The sequence below is a fragment of the Loxodonta africana genome, chromosome 1 (assembly GCF_030014295.1).
Source record: "Loxodonta africana isolate mLoxAfr1 chromosome 1, mLoxAfr1.hap2, whole genome shotgun sequence".
Lineage (NCBI taxonomy): Eukaryota > Metazoa > Chordata > Mammalia > Proboscidea > Elephantidae > Loxodonta > Loxodonta africana.
Genome location: NC_087342.1, coordinates 81,947,741 through 81,974,368, shown reverse-complemented (window position 1 = coordinate 81,974,368; position 26,628 = coordinate 81,947,741). Strand labels below are relative to the sequence as shown.

Here is a 26,628-nt window from a genome sequence, read left to right as displayed (position 1 = left end):
TCCTTCGGTACCATCATTTCTTGATCCTATGCTACCTCCTGCAATGGTTGAACATAGACCAATTCTCTTTGGCACAGTGATTCTGTGAATGCCTCCATCTACTTTTGATTCTTCCTACTTTGTTTATAATTTCCCGCATAGAATCCTACAACGTTGCAACTCATAACTTGAATTTTTTTTTTTTCTGTTTCCTTTAGCTTGAGAAATACCAAGTGTGTTCTTTCCTTTGGTTTTCTAACTCCAGGTCTTTGCATATTTCATTTTCATACTTTACTTTGTCTTCTCAAGCCTCTCTTCAAAATCTTCTTTTCAGCTCTTTGACTTCATTATTTCTTCCATTCCGTTTAACTACTCAACTTTTAAGAGCAAATTTCAGAGTCTCTTCTGATTCCATTTTCATCTTTTCTTTCTTTCCTGTCTTTAATGGCATTTTGTTTTCTTCATGTATGATGTCCTTGATGTCATCTGACAAGTCATCTAGTCTTCTTGAGTCACTAGTGTTCAATTCATGAAATCTCTTGAGATGGTCTCGAAATTCAGGAGGAATATACTCAAGTTCATGTTTGGCTCTGGTGGCCGTGTTTTAATTTTCCTCATCTTCTAGTTGAACTTGGAAAGGAGTAATTGATGGTCTGTTGTGTTGTCAGCTCCTGGTCTTGTTCTGACCCTTGATATTGAGCTTCTCCATCACAATTTGCACAGATGCAGTTGGTTTGATTCCTGTGTATTCCATCCATTGTGGTCCATGTGTATAGTTGCCCTTTATGTTGTTGAAAAAAGGTATTTCCAATGAATCTATCAGTAATCTTGAAAAATTCTATCATTTGATCTCCACTAATATTTTTTTTTTTTTAGATAAATTTGACTAGTTACTATCCACCAGGGTGGTATAGCTCAGTGGTAGAGTGCGTACTTCGCATGTATGAGGCTGTGGGTTCCATCCCTGACATCTCCACCCTTTTTCTCTCATTCAACACTACCTAAATCCAATCCCGAAGTTATACACATTTATTTTTCCTAATATTTTCATACTATTCCTGCACATATAGAAAGTAAAAGCATAACCCGGTAGATTGCCTTGAATTCTCTTCCATTCGTAGGCTGTGAGCCTCTACCTCCACTTAGGTGACTGTGACAATGGAAGTAAGACCTTCAGAAAGGGGGGAAAAGAAGAACTGGATCTCAACAGAATCACTTCAAACACCAAAACAAAAGCATGCACGTTTACAGGCAGTTTACCTTGGCTCCCATTTGTATTACTATTAAGAGACAGAAAGAGAGAAAAAGAGGTGAGGAAGGACATTGCCAACAGTTTTCTTTAGTGTTTTGTGTTTTCTGGGTCAAAAGTCTGAGCAGAGGCAGAGGAGCCCATCTTATGCTCACCGATTTCTCTATGTGTGTTCTGTCTAAATATGAGAGATAGATGGCTGTAAGTTCCAAGTCTTTTTAGGTGAAGGAGTGGCTTGGATCCTGGACAAGGGAACGAAGATTGTAAGGGAATTAGAAGCCTTCCTAATATGCAAGGATAAAAAATAACTAGAATCAGCACATTCCCAATTGATACTCCATAATACCAGTTTTCCTATATTTTCTCACTCATTCCATTTTTCTTCTTATTTCAATCTTTAAATAAAACATTTACTGGAAACTACAGTTAACATCAAAAGGAGGTACACGTATGTGAAGAAGCAGGGAAAGGTTTTTCTGTCAAAAAGGAAAATAGATACATGTAGTTTCCGACTTACATCGTATTTGAATTATAATGAACAATCTTACCACCTGTCCTTTTTTTTTTGTACATCTTGTCATCAGTAATATCTCCTATGTACCTGTTATTTATGTTATCATTCTCATACCAACCCCGCAAAATAAATAAAGATCAAATTTTTCAAAATACTCCATCCTGTAGGGTCGCTATAAGTCAGAATTGACTTGAAGGCAGGGGGTTTGGTTTTGGTTTTTTGGTTTGCTCTGCAAGCTGGTGAACAGGAATTCAGCTGTTTGGTGGCACGGTTATGATTATGTTGTAGGAAGAGCCCCCTGGTGGCTAGGAGCAGTATGGTTTTCTGGGGGCAAGGAGTGGAAACTGAGAGTAGCTAGGGTGAGAGCTCTGAGCACCTGGGCTGTTTGGTTATACAATTTATTTAGTAAACCTTATTGAGCACCTACTATGTGCCATGCCTTGTTTAGGCAATTGGAGTGTATATTCACATGGGTGAACAAAAAAAATAGTGGTAACATTTTTTTCCAGAGGGGTTGATTGATACGCAAATAAATCACAGCATTTGCTGTTTGTAATTATGACAAACAGCTTTTTTTTAAATTGTCTTAAGTATTATATGTAAAAAAAAATTTCCATTTTAAGGTGTTTTACATGTACAATTTAGTGACACTGATCACGCTTATTATGTTGCTCAACCACCTATCCATTTTAAAATTTTCCCATCACCCTTTAACGAGAAGCTCAGTATCCCCTCTGCAGTGAGTCTTCCACCCACCCCGGTAACCGCTGATAAACTTAGGTCTCTATACACTTGCCCGTTGTAGATATTTCGTATAAGTGAGGTCAGAATAATTCTCTCATGGCAAACTTTTGAGGAAACTCAAGAGGACAAGAAAAGCTTATTGTATTTACTTCTATTTTTGCTTACCATACTCTTTCTTCCTTCCCGATATTCCAAAATTCCATCCTTTATTATTTCCTTCATTTCTGGAAAACAGACTTTAACCATTCTTTTAGGGTAGTTCTTCTGGTGGCAAACTCTCTTAACTTTCCTCTCACTGAGAATGTCTTGATTTCTCCTTCATTCCAAAAGAATTTTTTGTTTTTTCTGGATTGACAGTTCTTGTCTTTCAGCACTTGAAAAATGTGCCTCTTCATTCTGGCCTCCGTGGTTTCTGATGAGATATCCACTCTCATTCAAATTATTTTTTTCCCAAAAAGTAAGGTGCCATTTCTCTCACTCCTTTCAAGGTCTCTTTTTGTTTAGCTTTGCTTTTAGAGTTCAGAAGTTTTGATTAGGTTTCCAATCACCACCCTCACTGCCATTCAACTGACAGGTGCTTTTCCTCCAAAAACCACATAAAAACCCAAATCTCTAGGTCAGCAGACTATAGAGTTTCAGACTTAGGTATTCCAGTGTTTAGAAAAGGACTTCACAAGGCTGTCTCTTAGGGCTGGCAAATTCATCATGTAAACATTCCATGGGGCAAAAAGTAAACAGTGTTTCAATCAGTGTACAAGCAGAACTATACAAACCTCTTTCCGTGCTCAGTGAAAGGCATTACATATTTTCTAGCTCCCCAAATCCAAAATATCCCTGAATCCTGACTTTTTCTTTCTCCTTGCTATCTCTGCTTTTTGTCATCCCTATCTTTTTCCTCTGAATTACTGAAAGCTTTGCATTTCTACCTAGAGTGGGACAAAGCAGACTGTGGCTAGGGAAAGTGCTATCGTTTCTTTTTCCATTATGATTCTCTTCATATTCCTGTAGAGCAAAGAGAGGGGAGAGAGGAGTGAAGAAGCAAAGCTTCTATCAGAAGTAACTACGGCAAAATGAAAGGCTTCAGCCTAAGAGAAATAATTAGATTAATATAAAGATTGCCTAAACAGGGACTTGACCCCTGGACACTGAGATGAAAACTCCAATGCTATACCAACTGAGTTACACAGGCCCTTTTCTGTGTTTTTTTTTTTTTTTTTTTTTTTTGTGTGTGTGTGTGGGTGTTTTTTTCCGGAGCCTGTCTTTTTTGGTTAATTTATGGAAGTTCCAATCCACCAGCCACGGCTTGGAAATCCTATGGGACGCTTCTACTCTGTCCTTTAGGTTCTCTATAAGTTGGAATTGATGACAACAGGTTTGCTTTTTGGTTATATGTGACCAGTTGCTTTCATATTGAGTGTTTTCAAATAGCTTTTCTTGAATTCTCTTCATTGCCAAGAAGATTTTGTTCGAAAGAGACGTTGTCATCTCTCAGATCATTTCCTTTTTTCTCTCTTTGCCTTGTATCACTTTAGATTTTTGGAACCAGAATGGCTTCCCCTAGAAAAGCACTGCCAAGTTTCTGACCATACTGGTGAAGGACTTCATTACTTGCCAAGTGTTGTGATTTTATCCCAGTTTCTCATTTCCCTATATGCACCTATTTTTCTGGAAGCAACACTCATGCTACTCTTTGTATCCCTCTGCACTGTCTTGTACATCATGCTTGCAGTCTTGGGAAGCAGAGGAGAAAGGAGTTGAAAGAGAGAATTTGAAGATGAAGGGAACATTCCATAAAGGTGGGTAAACAAGGGAGCCTTAGTTTAATCCTCTACATCTCTAGGTTTGCTTTTCTTCATGAAGCACTTCCCTATCATGTGTGAGCCACTTCTTCTTCTCATTTTTTTCTCCCCCTTCTCCACCTTTTTCTTCTTCTTCTCTTCCCTCTTTCTGTCTTTATTCACTGTTTGCTGCCCACATCCAAGGAAAAAGGATAATTATCTTGATGAAGAAATGTACCTTAGAACATACTACCTAGAATATGATCCAAGACAGTTCGTTCCTTTTGACCTACACTTGGAGAACATAAGGTACAGGGAATCTGGGAACAAACAAAAGGGAAGACTTTTGGTGAGAAGAAAAGATTAACCTCTCTGGGAAGGAAAGACTAAGCCGGTCATGGAAAAAGAGTATTGTTTATTTCTGCAAATATCTTGGCAATTCTAAGAATGGAAGACTGTGAAAATTGAGAGAATTTGTAATTGCTTTTCTTTAGGAATTTATGTATTTCTCATCTCTCCTACCCTACGAATATATAAGACATCGATTGGGGATCTGCCAATTGGACCAGTGCTCCAGGGACCAATTTAGAATCCATAGCCCTGGGTGGTGTAGTGGTTAAGTGTTATGGCTGCCAAACAAATGGTCAGCAGTTCAAATCCACCAGGCCTCCTTGGAAACTCTAGGGGGCAGTTCTACTCTGTCTTATAGGGTCACTATGAGTCAGAATCAACGCGTCGGCGGTGGGTTTGGTTTTTGGTTTAACCCTGGGCCACCTGCATAGCGGGTGATTCTTCTACTTGTTGGTAGAGAATCAAGCTGTTAAAGCCTATGTTATAAATGGATTATAATAAAATATTTTCCTGGCATTAAATGCAGGCATTTCCGACAAAGTGTACTATTGTTTAGGCTTCCAGACCTTTCTCCCTCAAGTAATGCCACCTTATTTTTAAGACAGGAAAGGTCTAAATATAGCAACCTATGGTTCCCCCTTTCCTCATGCTGTCATCTGCATGCCTTTATTTCAGAGTTCAGTTCTTGGCTCGTGTTTCTCTACCCAAATGCACCATTATTATCAGTGACTAGAGGAGAGTGCCCTTCAAGAAATATGTCATTTCTTATAATCTCACAATTTACTAATTCTAAGTAATTGTGATCTTCACGGGTTTCAGCTGCTATTTGATTTCTGTTTTGAATGTGGTTGAAGTTTCTTCCTTTTGCAAAGTGAAAAGTTTGAAAACAAACCCAATGCTCCCTAACAACATTTTCACTTTTAGGTTTGGACTACTTCTTTAGTGTATTGCTCCAGTGGCCTGATGGACAACGCCTCTGATTCTGGATCAGAAGACTGAAAGTTTGAGTCCCTTCTTGGTGCCTTGTTTCTGGTTTGGCAAGCAGTAGAAGCCCCTTGAATTGACCTCCAATGGCCAGTGTTTATTTTAGGAAATGTAAGTAACTCAGATGTATCTATGTATCCTTATCCTTCTCTCCCCTCCCTTTCCTCACACCCGCCCATAGCCCTTTGGCTGCATGCATCTCCCTCAGGAGTCTGATGTGATATTAAATGACCACCTTATGACGTTATATAAAGTTCTAAAGAGAAGGAACTGGAATTCTGCTGGCATATGTAAGAAATGTACTTGCCAGTACTCTTGTGATTTTACTTCAGCTGGGTGTATGTGTGTGGTGTGGGGTGTTTTCTACAACATGGTGTTTGAAAACCTCCAATGAAAGTCCTTTTATGATTAACCAGAATAATCGCTCAGCAAACCATGCAACTCATCTGCTTTTTATAATTCCCCACATTTCCGTTCTTGTGTCCTTTCGAAAACACTTTTTGCGTATTCGTATGGAAATAAACACATTGTTTGATGGATTATGTTTCCCCATTTCTACTCCAGAACAAGAAGCCCTTCACACTAATGTGCTCAGTAACCCTCTGTTCCCCATTACAGTGTCACTAAGAAGAACACAGAAAAGGAAGGACTGAAAGAGGAGAGAAAGAACAGCCTCGATCATTTCTTTAGCAATTTCCTTAGTTTTCTGAGTAGTGTTTGGAGCGTGGGACAGCCTGAGGTTACCAAGCAGAGAAGCTTCTCCCTGTTTTACCTTCCATTCTTGGCACTCCTCCTCTACCAACCCATCCACAGTCTTCAAAAATTGGAAAACACTTTTCAGACGTGGATGGCAACAGACCTCACAGAATTTCAGGTTTGTGAGTAGGTAATATTGCATGAGATTTACATTTACAAACGTACAAGTCCTGTAAACAATACTTTCAGGTATAACTAAACTGGCACCGCGCGCCCCTCCCGCACACGGCAGCCGAAATAGCTCAGTTGGGAGAGCGTTAGACTGAAGATCTAAAGGTCCCTGGTTCAATCCCGGGTTTCGGCAGTTCTGTTGACATATGCATAATTATTATTATCCTTTTTTTTTTTTTTTAATAACAGTTGCATTCCAAGGCTTTAGGATTCTAATAAAACTAACTGTAAATAAAGTTAAGCAAAAACTTGTCCGGAAGGAGGGCGCAGCTCAGTGGTAGACCGCATGCTTTGTATGTAAGAGGTTTAGGGATGGATCCCCAGCACGTCCAGAGTTTTCCTCTGTTAAACAGTGTTTAAAGTCATTCTTTCAGGAAAGAAAGAGCCCCCGGGTCGTCCACTAGTTGAGAACTGGGCTACCAACCAAAGGGCAACTGGCAGATTCTAGGAAACACTATGGAGCAGTTTTATCTTGTCCTATATTGTTCCTATGCGTCGGAATCCACTCAACAGCAACCGTTTTATTTAATTTTTCCCCTGAAGGAATACCGATGTAGTTCTCCTAATATTTTCCATATCATTTCTGCACACATACAAAGTAAAAACATAACCCGGTGGATTCCCTTGAGTGCTCTTCCATTCACAGGCTGTGAGCCTCTACATCCCCTAATTTGACTGTGACAACCCAAGGAAGACGTTAATAAAGAAAAGAAATGAAGAACCGGATCCCAACGGAATCACTTGAAACACCAGGCAGAAAAGCCTGCACGTTAACAGGTGGTTCACTTTGGCTCCCATTTGTACTATCATTAAAGAGGCAGACAGGCAGAAAAAGGGATGGGGGAAGGGTCCCCCGGAAAGTTTTCTTTAGTTCACTGTGTTTTCTGGGACAAAGGATGGAGCAAAAGCAGAGAAGCCCCCTTAATGCCCTTGGATTTCTGTACCGGTGCTCCGTCTAAAAATGAGAGATGGACGGCTGTAGGCCCTGAGTCTTTTTAGATGAGCGAGCAGCGTGGACTCTGGGCAAGGTAACGAAGACTGTCAGGGAATTAGAAGCTTTCCTAATACGAAAGGAGAAGAAATAACTAGAACTAACACATTCCCAATTGATATTCCATAATATCAATTTTCCTGTATTTCCTTACTCCATTTTCCTCCTTATTTTAAATCTTTAAATAAAACTTTTACTGGGAACCTCAGTTAACATCAAAAAGAGGTAGACCCATGTGAAGAAGCAGGGAAAGATTTTTCTATCAAAACGGAAAATAGATACAGGTAGTTTCCGACTTAGGCCATATTTGAGTTACAATGAACCACACTTAAGACCCTCATGTTTTTTTTGGCTGTCCATCTTGTCGTTAGTAGTATGTTCTGCATACAATCTTTGTTATGTTATCGTTCGCATGCCAAGCACGCAAAATAAGTAAAGAACGAATTTTTTAAAATATTGACAAAGAAGGCAACAATAAGGAAAACTTAAAAAAAAAAAAAAAGATATTCGAGTAACTTGAGAATTGCCTTGGGACACTGGCCTTAGTGGGGGACTACTACAAATAAAGGGTGAACGTGTCACAGGTATGCTGAACACTTCCTCTGTAAAGAACAGCAGCCGACTCTGTTCCTTCACAGTCAATCTTATCACATCTGCTTTGTATGACCAGTAAACTTCCAGGAATTTCTAGTGCACTGTTCCTAACTTTCTAATGCATTATGGATTGAAAAATGCCTGTACTTCGGTATGTATTTCTGTTGAGTCAGAGCATCTTTAGGAAGACACAGAATTTGATGTTTGCTCCCACCACTGCCTTCTGGGATGTCATTATTTCTCAATTTTCTTCCCCCTCAAAAATATCCATAGCAGATAGTCAGGAGAGAGACTGCTTGGCTTCCAAGTCTGATTGGCCTCAAGTTGGTCATGTTCCTGGGGTCAATTATTTATTTATTTTAGGAAGGATTTTATCAACAGAGGTAACGTGATCATTTCATGTGTTATCTCCTTTTCCTGTTATCCACTTGTTCTCTCCAGGCACTTTAAGAACACGGTAGGAAAAATTGAAAGGAGAGTTTGGGGAGAATAATACTGGCTTGTACAATGAACTAGGAAGTATTCCTTCCTCTTCTATTTTCTGGAAACGATTGTGGATAGTCTGTGTTAACTCTTTCAATATTTGTTGGAATATTCTAATTAATCTTTCTGGGCCTGGTGATTCTTTTATTGGGTGGAGGTGTTTTAAAATTGCTCAATCATATATCCTTAATATAGTGCTATTCAAAATACATATTCATATTGAGTGAGTAGTGGCAGTTTGAGTTTCTTGATCAGTTGGTCCATTTCAACTATGTTGTCAAAATCATCTGTGTAGCATTGATTATACTATTTCCTTACTGTTCTTTCCTTGTCTGTAGTCTATAATGATATCCCCTCTTTCATTCCTGATTCTGACACTTTGGGTTGTCCCCCCTTTTTTTGGTTCCTTTTTTTTGTTTTCAGTCTTCCTAGAGGTCTGTTAAATTTATTCATCTTTTCAGACAACCTACTTATTGTTTCACTGATTTTCTTTATTTTGTTTACTTTGAATTTAATTTATTTCTGCTCTTATTTTTACTATTTCCTTCATTCTGCTTGTTTTGAGTTTATTTTGCTCTTCTGTACCCCTCTTTTTTTAATTTTTAGATTCTTGAAGATAGAGCGTAGATAATTGATATGAGGCTTTCTTCTTCTGTGTGCATTTAGTGCTATAAAATTCTTAGTACTGCTTCAGGGTGTCCCACAAATTTTGACATGTTGTGTTTTTATTTTTATATTCTTGAGACTTCCTCTTTGACTTATAGATTGTATAGAAGTGCGTGGCTTAGTTTGCAACTTGCGAAATATGTTTTATGTTTCTGTGACTGATTTTTAGTTTGATTCCATTGTGGTCAGAGAACCCGCTCTGTATGATTCAATTCTTTTAAATTCGTTGAGGTTGTTTGGTGGCCAGGAGTATATGCTCTATCTTGATACATGTTCCTTGGGGTCTTGAAAGAATGTGCACTCTGCTCTTGTTTGGTGAAGTTTTATATAAATGTTGATTAGGTCTGTTGGCTGATGGAGTTTTTTAGTCCTTGTATATGTTTGTTGATTTTCTGTTTCGTTGCTTTTCAATTATTTAGAGATAGGTGTCGAAGTCTCCTACGATAATTGTGGATTTGCCTACATCTCCTTTTGATTCAATCAGTTTTTTTTTCCACATAGTTCTCACCTCTGTTATTTGGTGCATATACATTTAACCCTTCTATTCAGGTAGTCCCAATTGTCTCATGTTAGTGTCACAAAGAAACACACAACTGTTTTTTTCCCCCCATCATTAGTAATACGTAATATAGTGTGTAATTTGTTACTGTCACCATATCTATAAGATTGTATGTAATTTTTCCAACCTCCCAAGACAAATGAAGCTTGGATTTATAAAGATACTAATAATAAAAGGCAGTAATAATGAAAACTGAAAAGAAGAGAAGAGGTATTTGACTTACAGCAGAACCAACTTAGGAAGGAATCGTTAGAACGGAACCCTGTTGTAAGTTGGTGACTTCCTGTTCCTTTTGGTGGATCGATCCTTTTATCATTAAGTGGTATCTATCTCTGTCCTTATTCACTTTTTTTCTGAAGCTTTCATTATTTGATGTAAATATAGCCAATTGAGTTTTCTTTTCGTTAATGTTTGCATGATATATCTTTTCAAAAATTCTCTTAGATTTCTACCTGACCATATAGTTACATATATGCAATGAGTTCCTTGTAGACAACTTATACAGGCAGTTCCCACGTTACAAAAGTCTGACTTCAGGACAACTGCTTTTGCCATTTAATGGTAGGTAAATTTGCCCTAACTTTGAAATAATTGAGCCAACCCTACTCCACCAAATTGGTCATCACAACCACTGTTACATGCTGCATGACAGCTTTTAAATCATTGAAAAGGCTTCCAGCCTTTCTTGCAGTAAAGGAAGGCTAAATAAGAAACATATGTGCTTGCTTTGACTTTTCTACAAATTAAAACAAAAAAAATTTTTTTTATTGTGCTTTAAATGAAAGCTTACAAATCAAGTCAATCTCTCATACAAAAATTTATATACATCTTGCTATATACGCCTAGTCGCTCTCCCCTAATGAGACAGCACACTTCTCTCTACCCTGTATTTCCGTGTCTATTCAGCCAGCTTCTGTCGCCCTCTGCCTTCTCATCTTCCCTCCAGACAGGAGCTGCCCACATAGTCTCATGTGTCTACTTGATCCAAGAAGCTCACTCCTCACCAGTATCATTTTCTATCTTATACTCCAGGCCAATCCCTGTCTGAAAAGTTGGCTTTGGGAATGGTTCTTGTGTTGGGATAACAGAAGGATCGTGACCCCTGGGGTCCTTCTAGTCTCAGTCAGACCATTAAGTCTGGTCTTTTTAGGAGAATTTGAGGTCTGCATCCCACTTCTCTCCTGTTCCTTCAGGGATTCTCTGTTGTTTTCCTTGTCAGGAAAGTCATCGGTTGTAGCTGGGCACCATCTAGTTCTTCTGGTCTCAGGCTGGTGTTTATCTACAGATCTGAATTAAAGACTTCAACACAGAGTTAGGAATGGCTACTATTTCTTTTTCAAGTCTGCTTTTCTTCAGATTCCTGTAGAGCAAAGAGTGAAAAGAGAGGAGTGAAGAAACAGAGCTTCTAAGAGGAGTACTTAGGGTAAAATGAAGGGCTTCTATGTAAGAAAAATAATGAAGAGTAAATAAAATCCCCTGAAAAGGGACTTGAATCCTGGACCCTGAGATTAAAAGTCTGATGCTGTACCTACTGAGCTCGCAGACCAGCTTATGTATGTTTTCTTGAGCATAACTTTTAGGTTTCTATACTGCAGTTGCAATCCTCTAGCCACTCTTTGGTTCCCCTCTAGGGTCCATTCTTCTCTGTCCTACAGGTTCTCTGTGAGTCGGAATCGACTTGATGGCAACGGGTTTGGTTTTTGGTTATATGTGGCTAGTTGGTTTCATACTTCATGTGTTCAGATAGTTTTCTTGAATTCTCTTTGTTGCCAAGAATACTTTGTTTGAAAGAGGTGCTGTCTTCAGTTAGATCATTTCCCTTCCTTCTCTCTTTCCTTGTATCTCCTTAGATTTTAACAACCGGAGAGGCAACCCCTACAGAAACCACTGCTGGGTTTCTGAGCATACAGCTAAATGTGAAGGACTTCATTACTTGCCAAATGTGGTGATTTGTCTCTTTGCTTCTTATTCCCTACCCGCAGTTACTTTTCTGGAAGCAACACGAATGCTACTCTTCTTCATATCCCTCTGCATTGTCTTGTACATTTTTCTTGCAGCCTTGGGAAACAGGAGAAAAGAGTTGGAGAGAATTTGAAGACCTATGAACATATACCGTAATGATGGGGATGTCAAGGAGCCTGGGTTTAATCTTCTAAATCTCTGTGCTTACCTTTCTTTTTTTTTTTTTTTAATTAACTTTTATTAAGCTTCAAGTGAACATTTACAAATCCAATCAGTCTGTCACATGTAAGTTTACATACATCTTACTCCCTTCTCCCACTTGCTCTCCCCCTACTGAGTCAGCCCTTTCAGTCTCTCGTTTCTTGACAATTTTGCCAGCTTCCCTCTCTCTCTATCCTCCCATCCCCCCTCCAGACAAGAGGTGCCAACACACTCTCAAGTGTCCACCTGATTTAATTAGCTCACTCTTCATCCGCATCTCTCTCCCCCCCGCTGACCAGTCCCTTTCGTGTCTGATGAGTTGTCTTCGGGGATGGTTCCTGTCCTGTGCCGACAGAAGGTCTGGGGAGCATTGCCGCTGGGATTCCACTAGTCGCAGTCAGACCATTAAGTATGGTCTTTTTATGAGAATTTGGGGTCTGCATTCCACTGATCTCCTGTTCCCTCAGGAGTTCTCTGTTGTGCTCCCTGTCGGGGCAGTCATCGATTGTGGCCGGGCACCAAGTAGTTCTTCTTGTCTCAGGATGATGTAGGTCTCTGGTTCATGTGGCCCTTTCTGTCTCTTGGGCTCTTAGTTGTCGTGTGACCTTGGTGTTCTTCATTTTCCTTTGCTCCAGGTGGGCTGAGACCAATTGATGCCTCTTAGGTGGCCGCCTGTTAGCATTTAAGACCCCAGACACCACATTTCAAAGTGGGATGGAGAATGTTTTCATAATAGAATTATTTTGCCTACTGACTTAGAAGTCCCCTCAAACCATGTTCCCCAGACCCCCGCCCCTGCTCCGCTGACCTTTGAAGCATTCATTTTATCCCGGAAACTTCTTTGCTTTTGGTCCAGTCCAATTGAGCTGACCTTCCATGTATTGAGTGTTGTCTTTCCCTTCACCTAAAGCAGTTCTAATCTACTGATTAATCAATAAAAAACCCTCTCCCTCCCTCCCTCCCTCCCTCCCCGCCTCGTAACCACAAAAGTATGTGTTCTTCTCAGTTTTTACTATTTCTCAAGATCTTATAATACTGGTCTTATACAATATTTGTCCTTTTGCCTCTGACTAATTTCACTCAGCATAATGCCTTCCAGGTTCCTCCATGTTATGAAATGTTTCACAGATTCGTCACTGTTCTTTATCGATGCGTAGTATTCCATTGTGTGAATATACCACAATTTATTTACCCATTCATCCGTTGATGGACACCTTGGTTGCTTCCAGCTTTTTGCTATTGTAAACAGAGCTGCAATAAACATGGGTGTGCATATATCTGTTTGTGTGAAGGCCCTTGTATCTCTAGGGTATATTCCGAGGAGTGGGATTTCTGGGTTGTATGGTAGTTCTATTTCTAACTGTTTAAGATAACGCCAGACAGATTTCCAAAGTGGTTGTACCATTTTACATTCCCACCAGCAGTGTATAAGAGTTCCAATCTCTCCGCAGCCTCTCCAACATTTATTGTTTTGTGTTTTTTGGATTAATGCCAGCCTAGTTGGTGTGAGATGGAATCTCATCGTAGTTTTAATTTGCATTTCTCTAATGGCTAATGATCGAGAGCATTTTCTCATGTATCTGTTGGCTGCCTGAATATCTTCTTTAGTGAAATGTGTGTTCATATCCTTTGCCCACTTCTTGATTGGGTTGTTTGTCTTTTTGTGGTTGAGTTTTGACAGAATCATGTAGATTTTAGAGATCAGGTGCTGGTCTGAGATGTCATAGCTGAAAATTCTTTCCCAGTCTGTAGGTGGTCTTTTTACTCTTTTGGTGAAGTCTTTAGATGAGCATAGGTGTTTGATTTTTAGGAGCTCCCAGTTATCGGGTTTCTCTTCATCATTTTTGGTAATGTTTTGTATTCTGTTTATGCCTTGTATTAGGGCTCCTAGGGTTGTCCCTATTTTTTCTTCCATGATCTTTATCGTTTCAGTCTTTATGTTTAGGTCTTTGATCCACTTGGAGTTAGTTTTTGTGCATGGTGTGAGGTATGGGTCCTGTTTCATTCTTTTGCAAATGGATATCCAGTTATGCCAGCACCATTTGTTAAAAAGACTATCTTTTCCCCAATTAACTGACACTGGTCCTTTGTCAAATATCAGCTGCTCATACGTGGATGGATTTATATCTGGGTTCTCAATTCTGTTCCATTGGTCTATGTGCCTCTTTTTTTGCTATGGGTCTATTTAGTTGTTCTACTTCTGAATGTGTTAGTTTAGGTAGGTAGTGTTTTTCCAAGAATTCATCCATTTCTTCTAGGTTTTCAAATTTGTTAGTGTACAATTTTTCTTAGTAATCTGAAATGATTCTTTTAATTTCATTTGGTTCTGTTGTGATGTGGTCTTTCTCGTTTCTTATTCGGGTTATTTGTTTCCTTTCCTGTATTTCTTTAGTCAGTCTAGCCAATGGTTTATCAATTTTGTTAATTTTTTCAAAGAACCAGCTTTTGGCTTTGTTAATTCTTTCAATTGTTTTTCTGTTCTCTAATTCATTTAGTTCAGCTCTCATTTTTATTATTTGTTTTCTTCTGGTGCCTGATGGGTTCTTTTGTTGCTCACTTTCTATTTGTTCACGTTGTCGGGACAGTTCTCTGATTTTGGCTCTTTCTTCTTTTTGTATGTGTGCATTTATCAATATAAATTGGCCTCTGAGCACTGCTTTTGCTGTGTCCCAGAGGTTTTGGTAGGAAGTATTTTCATTCTCGTTGCATTCTATGAATTTCCTTATTCCCTCCTTGATGTCTTCTATAATCCAGTCTTTTTTCAGGAGGGTATTGTTCATTTTCCAAGTATTTGATTTCTTTTCCCTAGTTTTTCTGTTATTGATTTCTAGTTTCATTGCCTTGTGGTCTGAAAAGATGCTTTGTAATATTTCGATGTTTTGGATTCTGAAAAGGTTTGTTTTATGACCTAATGTGTGGTCTATTCTAGAGAATGTTCCATGTGCGCTAGAAAAAAAAGTATATTTTGCAGCAGTTGGGTGGAGAGTTCTGTATAAGTCAATGAGCTCAAGTTGGTTGATTGTTGTAAGTAGGTCTTCCGTGTCTCCATTGAGCTTCTTACTGGATGTCCTGTCCTTCTCCGAAAGTGGTGTGTTGAAGTCTCCTACTATAATTGTGGAGGTGTCTATCTCACTTTTCAGTTCTGTTAAAATTTGATTTATGTATGTTGCAGCCCTGTCATTGGGTGCATAAATATTTAATATGGTTATGTCTTCCTGATCAATTGTCCGTTTTGTCATTATATAGTGTCCTCCTTTATCCTTTGTGGTGGATTTAAGTCTAAAGTCTATTTTGTCAGAAATTAATATTGCTACTCCTCTTCTTTTTTGCTTATTGTTTGCTTGATATATTTTTTTCCATCCTTTGAGTTTTAGTTTGTTTGTGTCTCTAAGTCTAAGGTGTGTCTCTTATAGGCAGCATATAGATGGATCGTATTTCTTTATCCAGTCCGTGACTCTCTGTCTCTTTATTGGTGCATTTAGTCCATTTACATTCAGCGTAATTATAGATAAATAAGTTTTTAGTGCTGTCATTTTGATGCCTTTTCATGTGTGTTGTTGACAATTTCATTTTTCCACATACTTTTTTGTGCTGAGACGTTTTTCTTAGTAAATTGTGAGATCCTCATTTTCATAGTGTTTGACTTTATGTTAGTTGGGTCATTACGTTTTTCTTGGCTTTTATCTTGAGTTATGGAGTTGTTATACCTTTTTGTGGTTACCTTATTATTTACCCCTATTTTCCTAAGTAAAAACCTAACTTGTACCGTTCTTTATCGCCTTGTATCACTCTTCATCTGGCAGTTCAACGCCTCCTGTATTTAGTCCCTCTTTTTGATTATTGTGATCTTTTACCTATTGACTTCCATGATTCCCTGTTATGTGTATTATTTTATTTATTTATTTAAATTAATCTTAATTTGTTTTTGTGATTTCCCTATTTGAGTTGATATCAGGATGTTTTGTTTTGTGACCTTGTATTGTGCTGGTACCTGATATTATTGGTTTTCTGACCAAACAATCTCCTTTAGCATTTCTTGTAGCTTTGGTTTGGTTTTTGCAAATTCTCTAAACTTGTGTTTATCTGTAAATATCTTAATTTCGCCTTCATATTTCAGAGAGAGTTTTGCTGGATATATGATCCTTGGCTGGCAGTTTTTCTCCTTCAGTGTTCTGTATATGTCGTCCCATTCCCTTCTTGCCTACATGGTTTCTGCTGAGTAGTCTGAACTTATTCTTATTGATTCTCCCTTGAAGGAAACCTTTCTTTTCTCCCTGGCTGCTTTTAAAATTTTCTGTTTATCTTTGGTTTTGGCAAGTTTGATGATAATATGTCTTGGTGTTTTTCTTTTTGGATCAATCTTAAATGGGGTTCGATGAGCATCTTGGACAGATATCCTTTCGTCTTTCATGATGTCAGGGAAGTTTTCTGTCAGGAGTTCTTCAACTATTTTCTCTGTGTTTTCTGTCCCCTCTCCCTGTTCTAGGACTCCAATCACTCACAAGTTATCCTTCTTGATAGAGTCCCACATGATTCTTAGGGTTTCTTCATTTTTTTAAATTCTTTTCTCTGATTTTTTTTCAGCTATGTTGGTGTTGATTCCCTGGTCCTCCAGATGTCCCAGTCTGCATTCTAATTGCTCGAGTCTGCTCCTCTGACTTCCTATTGCGTTGTCTAATTCTGTAATTTTATTGTTAATCTTTTCGATTTCTCCATGCTGTCTCTCTATGGATTCTTGCAACTTATTAATTTTTCCACTATGTTCTTGAATAATCTTTTTGAGTTCTTCAACAGTTTTATCAGTGTGTTCCTTGGCTTTTTCTGCAGTTTGCCTTATTTCGTTTGTGATGTCTTGAAGCATTCTGTAAATTAGTTTTTTATATTCTGTATCTGATAATTCCAGGATTGTATCTTCCTTTGGGAAAGATTTTGATTCTTTTGTTTGGGGGGTTGGAGAAGCTGTCATGATCTGCTTCTTTATGTGTTTTGATATGGACTGCTGTCTCTGAGCCATCACTGGGAAACTAGTTTTTCCAGAAATTCCACTGACTAGTATGCTGGCTCCAGGCTCTGAAAACAATCGCTGCCTCCCGTATTTGTTCGTTCTCTGTCTCTAAATCTGTTTTTGTTGTTCAGAGTTCGTAGATTGTTATGTATGTGATCGATTCACTTGTTTTTCCGAGTCTTTGTTGCAAGAGGGATCCGTGGTAGCATCCACCTAGTCCGCCATCTTGGCCCCACCTCTCGTGCTTACCTTTCTTAATGATGCAATTTGTCTACCAATGTGAGCCACTCCTTCTCTCTTTCTTTCACCTCTTCCTCTTCCTTTTCTTTCTTCTCTTCCTTCTTCTTGTCTTTATTCACTGTTTGCTGCCACACCCAAAGGAACAGGAGAATCATCCTGATGAATTAATGTACATTAGGACATACCATCTCAAGTATGATCCAGGATAGTTCATGAGTCTTAATCTAAAATTTGAGAAAATACTGTACAGGGAATCTGGGAACAAATGGGGAAGTTTTGGTGTGAAGGAGACTAACTTCTATGAGGAGGAAAGACAGAGTATGTCTTCTGGGAAAAGAGTGTTGTTTATTTCTCAAGAAAACTCCGTGCTTCCAAGAAACCAAGGCTGTGTGAAAACTGAGAGAATTTGCAATTGCTGTACTTTAGGAATTTGTGGATTTCTTCTCTCCTACCCTATGAATATATAAGGCATAGTTGGGGTTGGGTCACACAAAATTGCTTGGAGTGTTTTGTGAATCAATACAAAAAGAGCTAACTTTTAAGCAAAATACCTAAGAGTTAGCATTTCAATAAGAGAAGTGCCCTTCCAAGGTATTTTGGTTCTCCTCTCCTCACATGAAGTAGTTTGGAAGTCACCAAATTGCACATCAGACCACTGGAAAACTCACCAAGGGAGGTTTGGGACCCACTACCTTGTTCCACCTCCGTATCAGATGATAGAGGATCAAGTTGTTAAATCTATGCTATGAATGAATTCTGATAAAATATTTTGCTGGTGTTAAAAATAGGCACTTCTGACAAGAGGAGCTCTTGTTTGAGATTCCAGACCTTTCTCCGTGGAGGAATGCCATCTTATCTTTGAGACAGGAAAGGCCTGAACATACCAAACTCTGGAACTCCCTCTCCTCATGCTGTCATTTGCACATCTGTATTGAAGAGTTTATTGAAGAGTTTTTTTGTATTGAAGAGTTTACTTCTTAACTTGTATTTCTCCATCCAAAAGCATCATTATCATCTGTGACTTAGAGAAGAGCGCCAACGAAGAAATACGTCACTTTTGATCACAGCACAGTTTATTAATTCTATGTAATTGTTTTCAGTGGTTTTAGCTGTTAGTTGATGCCTTTTTGAGTGGTGTTAAATTTTCTTCCAATTTCAAAGTTAAACATTTGAAAATGGAAACCGAAGACTATGGAAATTTGAAGCCTTCCTAAAACAAAAGTACAAGAAATGGGCAGAATCAACACATTCCCAATTGATAATCCATAATATCAGTTTTCTTGTATTTCCTCCTTATTTTAAGTCTTTAATACAACATCCACTGGAAACCTCTGTTAACATCAAAAGGAGGTAGATAGATGTGAATAAGCAGGGAAAGGTTTTTCTCTCAAAATGGAAGACAGATCCAAGTATTTACGACTTAGGCCGTATTTAAGTTACAGTGAACTGCACTTACCGTCACCCTTTTTTCTACATCTGATCGTTAGTAATATGTCCTACACATAATGTTGCTTATGTTATTGTTGTCATCCTAACTCCGCAAAATAAATAAAGATAGAATTCTTTAAAATATTAGCAATAAATTGCAACAGTAATATAAACTAAAACAAAAAAAACAGAGATATTTGAATTAAGAATTGACTTGGGACACCATCATTAGTGGGGGACTGCTACAAATAAAAGGTGGCTGGGTCATGGGTCGTGGTGTAGAGTTTAAGAGCTATATCTGCGAACCAAAATAATAGCGATTAGAGTCCACCAGCGCTCCTTGGAAACACTACAGGGCAGTTCTACTCTGTCCTACAGGATCCTTATGGGTAGGAATCGAATCCATGGCAGTGAATTTTTGTGTTTGTTTATTTTTGAATCACAGTTATGCTGTATGCTTCCTTTATAAAGAAGATAGGCAGCCTCTCTTCCTTCACAGTCAATCTGATCACATCTGCTTTGTATGACCAAGAAACTTTTCGGAATTTCTGGTCCACTGGTTGTACCTTTTGAAGATTTCTAATGCTTAATGGTTTCAAAACTACCTCTAAGACTGTATTTCCTTGAATCAAAGGTCTTTGGAAGACAGAAAGAGATGTTTGTTCCCAGCCCTCCAGTCTGTCCCTTTATTAGGCTGGGATGCCTTTACTTCTCGATTTTCTCCTCCAACACAAAAAATACACAGGAGTTACTCAGGAGAGAGACTGTCTGGCTTGTAATTTTAACTGGCCACATGTTGGTTGTGTTTCTGAGGTCAAATATTTATCCTTTACGATGTATTTTATGGACAGAGGCAATGTGGTCATTCCATGTATTTGCTCTTTTTTTTTTTCTGTTATCCACGTGTTCTCTCTAAACCCTTTAAGCAAACACGAATATGTTTTCCACAGTCAATATTGCACAGGGTAGCAAGGAATGGGGAGAAATTAGGGTGCTGTGAGCAGAATTACAAATTCAAGGCCCAACTCTAGATCCACTGAATCCGTGGTTCAAGCCCTCCAAGTGATACAGATGCCAAAACTTCAGAAGCACTGCTGTGTACATTTGAGAAGGAAATGCTGAGGGCCAGGTGTGTGCTGAGGAGAAAGACTGGCTCCTGGGGTTTGCTGTCCATTCCCAAGTGGTTGCTCTATTTCCCTTACATGAAGATTTTCTCATCTTTTCAAGACCCCCAATAGATTAGGTGACTTTGGAGTTCACAGAAAACATCCCTTGTTTTTTCTGGATGAATTCACAATGGAAGCAAAGTGATGTTCTCTAGTCAAAAAACCTGAAGTCCAGTCAAGCTATTTGGGTGTCTGTTATACATTGAGTTGTGTCCCACCAAACAAGTGTGGTAAATCCTAACCTCTATGCCTGTGGTTACAATCACATTTTGAAATGGGTAGACTTGGTTATGTTCACGAGGCAGGATTAGTGTTGGGTATATCTGGAGTCAAGCATTTACAAGATATAAACGGAGCAATTAAGCAAGCAGAGATGGCATAAGATAGATGCCATGCCACATGGAGATCTCCAAGGAACCAGGGAACAAAAGCTGAAGAGAAAAGGAACTTCCCCCAGAGCTGACACAGAGAGGAAGCCATCCTCTAGAGCTAGTGTCCTATAAAACTTATAAAAAAAATAAAAATCCTTATAGCCTCTGTTAATTAATGGTGTTCACTTGTGGTATTTCTCTTATAGCAGCACTAGATAAGTAAGACAGAGTAGTGGTCCTCAATTCAAAATCCAAGCTAAAAAGACTGCAAATTCCAAAACAGAGACTTGGCAGTCTGGACCCTGCTGCCTCTCCAGGTGCCACATTGTGATTGGGCCAATCTTCTGGTCTACGTTCAAGTTGCTAAACCTATAACATAAGAGAATTGCAACTATTCTTGCATTAGGCAGGCTTGTGATCTGAAAGAGGCTTCTTTGTGGCTAACAGGCCATTCCTCTTCCTCCTTGGAGGAAATTGTGCCGCTACACACTTTCTTCTTTATGCCCCCATATGCATTCTTGTTTCCTAAGCCACTGCTTTCTTTCTCTTGGACTCTTGTAAGGAACTTCAGTTGTATGGCAACCTTGGCTTTCCGGATTCTTCACTCTTCCAAGAACCAGATGTAAGCAGTATAGAAGTCCACTGCAAAAGTATGGGTGAGCTTTGTCCTAGCATAGAAACACCACAAAATTTAGTAAAGCAAAAATAAAGTTTTATTTGGCATGTATGCAAAGACACAGAAGTAGGAAATGGACAAATATGCTGCTAGAGCCATGTCTATCCAAGTCAAAGGAATATTATAGAAGAGTCAGAAATAAAAAAACAGACATGCATGCTGCCACAGCCATATCTGTTTGAGTCCAGGGAATGTTCCACAATGAATAGTATATATTAACATTACAAAATGAGCAAAACCAAAAATTCACCCGCACTTTGAAATGATTCAACCAACCCTACTCCAACAAATTCTTCAGGACAATCACTTTTACATGCTGCATGCGCAGCTTTTAAATTGCTGAAAAGACTCCCAGCCTTTTTTGACCTAAAGGAAGGCTAAATAAGAACCATATGCACCTGTTTTGACGTATTTACAAATTCGACTTAAAGACACTGTCAGGAAGAGATCTGTTTCATAACCGGGGGATGGCCTATAGTCATATGTTAGAATCCACTTGCCAATTTCTGTACTTTAATTGGTTTATTTAGAGCATTTACATTCAATGCAATTGTTGATTATTCCAGAGCTTAGGTTTGGCATTTTATTTTTTATTTTCTGTTTGTATGTTCTCTCATTTCTTTTTTTGCTGTTTTTTAATGGATTACTTGAACTTTTTACAAATTCATGTTAATTTATTGGGTTTTTGAGTGTATCTCTTTGCATAGATTTTTTTAGTGGTAAAAGAGTATATATATATGTATGTATGTAAGTATGTGTGTATACATAAATCACAGTGTGTCATCATATTACCAGTTCAAATTAAGTGTAGCAACCTGCTTAGGCTGACTTCTCTAGAGAAGCAAGACCAGTCAAGCATATAAAAAAATATATGGAGAGAGGTAGTTACATCAAGGAAATGGCTCCTGTGGTTGTAGAGGCTGGAATGTCCAAAGGCTATGGGTTAGGGTAGAGACTTCTTCTGATTCACATAGCCATGGGCTGGCACAGCCAAGATTGGTAGGCCAGACAGCAGGGCTCTTGCTCACAGGCTTTGAAGACTGACAGATCCCAAGACCAGTAGGCAAGATGGCAGGTAAGCTGCTAGCTCAAGTCCGAAGAACCAGAAGTCAGAGGAACAGAAGCCAGCTGCAGGATCCAGAGCAAGCTAAAGCTTAAGATCCTTGCCAAAGAGTCCACCTATACTGGATGCAGGCCACATCCCCAGGGAAATCCTTTTCATCTGATTGTCTACTCATGGCAGATCCCATCATGGAGGCGATCACATATCAAATCTCATCATGGAAGTGATCACATCACCATATAACTGCCAAACTACTTGGAAGCTGCCAAACCACTGAGAATCTTGGACCAGCTAAGTTGACACCCAACCTTAATGATCACACAACCTTACTTCCCTTTTTGGGGGGAGGGAGTTTAATCTTCCGCATCTCTATGCTTGCTCTTCTCAATGTTGCAACTTGCCTACAATGAATGAGTGACGACTCCTTCTTTTCATTTTCTTTCTCATCTCCCTCCTCTTCCTTCTCCTTCTCTTCCTTTTTTGGAATAGGATAATTATCTTGATGACGTTTGCACATTAGCATATCCATCCATAATATGATCTAAGAATGTTTGTGACTTTGACCTAAACCTGGAAAAATACTGTACAGGTAATCCAGGAACAAAAGGGAAGTTTTGGGATGAAGGAAGAACTAGCTGTCTAGGGAGGAAAGATGGCATGGGAGATGGGATAAAACTATTGTTTATTTCTCACAAATAATTTGTCACTTCCAAGAAGCCAAGAGTATGTGAAAACAGAGAGGATATGTAATTGCTTTACTTTAGGAATTTGTGGATTTCTCATCTCTCCTCCCTTACAAATATGTAATGCAGAGTTGGTGGTGGGTCCCACAAAATCACCTTGGATTGATTTGTCTGTCAATCCACAAGGAAGTTAGAGAAAATTCTAAAGAAAATACCTAGGAGGTTAGCATTTCAATGGCACAACCGTCCCTCCAAACTTTTTTGGCTCTCTTCTCCCTACTTGAAGTAGCTTGGAAATCTCCAAACTGCAACTCAGACATCAGGACCACTCTCACAGGGAGGTTTGGGACCCACAACCATGACCCACCTGCATATCAGGTGATTCTTCTACTTGTTGGTACAGGATCAAGTTGTAAAAACCTACATAATGAATGGATTCTAATAAAATATTTTCCTGAGGTTAAAAGCTTGCATTTCTGACAAGGAGAGCTCCTGTTTGAGCTTGCAAACTCCATGGGCCAGCACCATCTTATCTTTGAGACAGAAAAGATCTGATCATACCAGCCTATGGCACTCCCTCTCATGCTGTCATCAGTTCTCCTTTATTGCAGAGTTTAGTTATTGGCTCTTATTTTTCGACCCAAGTGCATCATTATTGTCACTGAATTAGACCAGTGAGCCCTCAAAGAAATATGTCACTTCTGTTTATCTCACAATCTGTTTATTAATTCTAAGTAATTCTGTTCAGAGCTTTTAGGTGATATTTGATTTCCTTTTTGAATGGTGTTAAATGTTCTTCCAATTATAGAGTAAAAATTTGAAGACAGAAACTGAATGCTCCATAGCAACTTTTTCACTTTGAGGTTTGGGCTACTTCTTTAGTGTATTGGTCACGTCGCTTGATGGATAGGCCTCTGATTCCAGATCAGAAGATAGAAGTTTCCAGTCCATACTTGTTCCCTTGTTTATTGTTGGGCAAGAAGTGGAAGCTTCTTGAATTGACATCCAGTGGTTGGCTCTAGAGTTCTTGCTGGAGGGGAGGGATGGAGATTGGGTTGTGTCTCCTATCAGAGATCAATAAACAAACCAAAAACTCAAACGAAACCCGTTGCCTTTGAGGTTTAGTCAATACCATAAAGATTAAACCTGTTGGGGTCCACTGCATTCCCACTCATAGTGATCCTGCAGGGCAGAGTAGAACTGCCCCTTAAGGTTTCTAAGGTTCTAAATCTTTATGGAAGCCAACTATCCATCTTTTTCCCTCAGGATGGCTCTCGGGTTCCACCACAAACCGCTTTACCATTGTACCACCAAGGCTCCACAAAGATGAACAGTTAACATTAAAGAGTTTCAAAAACCAAAAATGGGCCAAGTCTCAAGAAGACAATGAGCAAACTTATGTACCCACTAATTGCCATTATACTAGATTTGGTCAATAATTTGCATTATGTCACTGGCAACAAACCACTAAATGTACTGTATAAAGAGTTGGTATCGACATTATAGTGACCCTGGTTTTCCTGGCTCACAGACTTGCTTTAGGAATGGGAGATGGTGGCCAAGAAAAAGATGTGACAAATAAAATAGCCCACTGTAAATGATGGAATAAGCTTCTCTGGAGAATGCTCGGTTTCAAAGGTCTTCTAAGGAAAAGTTAGAAATACGTGTGTGCGTGATGGTGATGTGGTTATTAAGCCTGAACCTGCTCTTGAAATCTGGACCCTCATTTAGAGTCTGTTGTACATCCATTGAGTTATCCTAGCTCAGGGATTCAACTTTTCCTGACAATTACTGTCAAATACTTCCTGGTGAAAACCCTGGTGACTTAGTCGTTAAGAGCTTTGGCTGCTAACCAAAAGGTCAACAGTTCGAATCCACCAGGCGCTTCTTGAAAACTCTGTGTGGCAGTTCTACTTTGTCCTATATGGTGGCTATGAGTTGGAATCGACTCAAGGGCAACAGGTTTGTTTTTTCTGGTTTTATTCTCTAGCCATTCTTTGTGTTATTTACTTTATAAGCAAAACCACTAATATTTGATAAAGTCAAGGCAAAATCTTCAGGCATGTCCCCCTTCTACATTCAGCATTGCTCCCTACCACCAGCAATGAAATTTCTTTCGGTTCTCTCAGAAGTCACCAAGATCGGGGCTTCTGTAGTACAAAGAAAAACAACTCATGTGTGCCCTTCAAAGTGTGCTGTTTATCCTGGGACCACAAGACCAGTTCTGAACTCTCATATCCAGAGTTTCAGATGAAAGGACCTGGAGTTTTCTGCAGAATAAATGATCTCAGCCCACTTTCCTTAGAGAGAGCCTTCTTACTACTTGTGAACTTAAAGGAAGCACAAGAGAGACAGAGAGCTCAGAAATATTCTACCTCCTCGATGATCCGGAATCCTTTCATCCACACAGTTACGAGGTCCAAGCCCTCTTCCACACACTTCTCTTCTTTTTTCTTATCTGTGCAGCAGCCATCTATGTTCCTTCCCAGCATCTGCAGCCTCCATTTCTTTATCAGTGGACACATCACTCTGCCCCTTCTACCCATTTTTCCCCTCCCACTTTCTTTGTGTTTACTGCCCCTCTTCTGGGGTGACGTTTCCCCAGGTTCCTTATTCCCCATTCAAATTTCTAGGCCAGTGGTTCCCAAACCTATCTGATGGTATGAATTACCTGGTGACAATTCTAAACTATATGCTCCACCTTATTTCAATCCAATCAGGAACTGGTAAGTGGACCTAGGGATCCATATTTTTATAACATTCTCAGGCTTTTATTCCCAATATTTGGTGCCACTGAAATCCAACTATAGCACATATGACCCTTATGTCTTTGTGTTAGAGGCTCATTCGGGTTTATTATATTACCTTTTAATATCGTTCTGCCCCTGAAGACCAGTAGTCCAAATTCAGGGTGTCAAAAACTCATTGCCATCGAGTGGATTCTGACTCATAGTTTACTCATAATGACCATATAGGGCTTTCAAGGCTGTAATCTTTACAGGGAGAACGCTGTTGGTGTTTAAGAGGTTGGGTGCTTGTTGGAACCCACCAGCAGCTCAGCTAGAGAAAGTTGCAGCAGTTTGCTTCCTTAAATACTTCCAGCCTTGGAAACCCTGTGGGGCAGTTCTACTCTTATCTGATAGGTTCACTGTGAGTCAGAATCCACTTGATCCAATGGGGGGTTTAATATTTATGGCAGCAGAGTGCCACATCTTTCTCCCCACAGTGGCTGGTGGGTTCCAACCACCAATCTTCTGGTTAGCTGCTGAGCGCTTAACCACTGTGACAGCAGGGCTATATTTTCATAGAGGCTTCAGGGGAAGATCCTTTTTTATTTCTTCCAGGTTCTTGTAAACACAGGTGTCCCTTGGTTTATATCCGTAGCATAACTCTGTGGCAGTCTTTCCTCTGTCTGTGTCTCTGTCTTTTCCCCTCTTTTGTAAGGATACCACTCAGATGGGATTAGGGCCCACACTAATCCAATATGATGTCACGTCAAGTTAGCTGATCACATCTTCGAAGAACCTATTTCCAAACAAGATCACATTCTCAGATACTGGGAGTTAGGGCTTCAACTTATCTTTTTGGGGGGGACACAACTGAATCCATAACACAGCTGTATATACCAGAGATTATTGAAACAGTTCCCGATGAACGAACCTGTGGTTTATTTTTTGACTTTTTCTATTATAAAATTTAAAAAGATTAGGCATGATCATATTTCATCTTGTATTTTTACCCATGTGTATTTTGAATTGATTGCTAACAAAAGGCTTGCTGGTTGGGAGGATAAATGCAAATAATATTTTTCTAGCTACAGCTGTGTAAGTTTTGAATCTGTGCATATCACATAATAGAAGCTCAGTGAACGTATGTTGGAGAAAAAGAACTGGCATAATTTAATGCAAACTCATGAAAAGTTACTTAGGGCTTATCACGTTTCTTTTGGGAGTGAGAATCCTGGAGTCACAAGTGGTTTTGATCAATAGAATCAGAACTTACAGTAAGTGAGGT

General features: G+C 39.2%; 1 non-coding gene across 1 annotated transcript; it reads left to right on the top strand.

Moving 5' to 3' along the window:
- The first annotated feature begins 6,586 nt into the window (after window positions 1-6,586).
- On the top strand, window positions 6,587-6,659 carry TRNAF-GAA (transfer RNA phenylalanine (anticodon GAA)). Its single transcript has one exon. It is a non-coding gene; the product is annotated as a tRNA-Phe (tRNA).
- Window positions 6,660-26,628: the final 19,969 nt, after the last annotated feature.